Genomic DNA, 1,715 nt, shown 5'->3' on the forward strand with positions numbered 1-1,715 from the left:
TGTTTCTGGGGTTTATGGCTAGAGACCTACTCGGGTATGCTGAGCATATGTGTGCTGTGGTTCAAGGGTGGCTGAGTGTGAAGATTAATTATGATACCAAGACTCTCTTGAGGGTGCTGTCTTTCTCATGGAAGAAAAAAACTTTTTGTAAAAAAACTGAATCCTCTAGAAAAATAAAAATATTTATATAATTAAATAAAATATTTATATACTTAAATAGTTAAGGCCTCATGCCTCCGTGGCCAGCTTGCAATGAGTGTGAGTGGCACTACCTTTGCACTCATTATGGCAAAGATGGTGGGCCAGAACAGCACCACTGCCACCCCTGGGGTGTGCCAAGCCCTGTTCATCTGGTACTGCATTTTGATTGAAAGCAATGGAGTGACCTCAACTTCTAGAACAGGCTGCAAAACTGAAGAAAGAAACAGAAGTTTGCCAAGGAGAGAACTGGGCTTTTCTAGTTACCTGACCTTAAAGATGCTGAAGCAGTTCAGAGTTTTCCGTGAAGAAATTCAGCATGCTAAAGAGTTGCTAGCCCAAGATGAGTAAGAGAAGGTGGTGGACTTTCTGACCAATCCCATCGCTGTGTGTGGGGGCATCCACAACAGTTTCCTCAGGTGCTGTAGCAGACACCACAACCTCCCGTGTTCCAGATGCTGCTAACCAAGCTCCCAAAAACCAACTGGAGAATTTTTTAGAGTTTTTTATCCATAGAGTTCCTGCACTTGCTGAAGAGAGAGAGAGAGAGAGAGAGAGAGAGAGAGAGAGAGAGAGAGAGGGGAGAGAGAGAGAGAGGGAGAGAGAGAGAGAGACAGAGAAGGGCACCCCTGCTTGACAGGGTCTGGTCATGTCTCCATTCTACTCCTGGGATCTGAGCATGAACATATTTACACCTTACATGAGTTACAAGTCTGGGACTCATACCATAGTTGACCATGTGGGAGTCCAGCCAGGTAACAATTATGCTGTTTGCTGGCTACCGTCAGAGTAGTTTAAGTGTTTAGAGCTTGACTGAAAATGACGTGGAATGAGACATGAATATCAACATAATAAAATCACAATTAATTATATTTTAAAAACTCTGAACTTGGAAGTTGAGCACCTCTAGAGAATAAGGGGAAATATGCTTGTTATAGGACTGTCCTGTGCTGAAATCTACCACAGATATTATTTTGAGTAGATCTATTTGTCTGTTTTATTCATTTTCCCAGTAAGAAATGTATTTTTTTTTTTAAAGAGTCAATCTTTATTGATTAAGCCTTAGGAAAATCTGCCTTTAATGACTATATTTTACTTCACAAGGAGTCTTACAAAAACCTCCCTCACAATAGATGGTGCATAATTCTTTTTTTTATTATTAATCATTTATTTTTTTTATTTTATTTTGGGAAGTTTATTTTTTTAAATTTATTCATTTTCTACATTAATTCACTATACACCATCACAACACACAAATGAATTTTCCATCCAAAATACACTGTGCATTGGCTCAATCAAGCACATCAACATACATGTTCTCAGCAAATAATTTTCCAATTCTTATGTCCTGCATACCTTGCCTTTTGTTTTGCCATCCCTGATTCCCCATCCCCCACCCTCTGCCATGTCCCATCCTCCTCCCACATTGTCCCTGGCATCCATGGTTGCCCTTCATGCCTTCCCCACCTATTCAATTGATCTGCAAATGAACTTAATTAGTCTAAATATATCCAATA

General features: G+C 39.9%; 1 pseudogene; it reads left to right on the forward strand.

Annotated features, from left to right (window-relative positions):
* Window positions 1-252: 252 nt before the first annotated feature.
* Window positions 253-1,715, forward strand: part of LOC102488111 (CDK2-associated and cullin domain-containing protein 1-like) — a 7,738-nt pseudogene continuing 6,275 nt past the window's right edge.

Source organism: Tupaia chinensis, unplaced genomic scaffold (assembly GCF_000334495.1).
Source record: "Tupaia chinensis unplaced genomic scaffold, TupChi_1.0 Scaffold000321_1, whole genome shotgun sequence".
Lineage (NCBI taxonomy): Eukaryota > Metazoa > Chordata > Mammalia > Scandentia > Tupaiidae > Tupaia > Tupaia belangeri.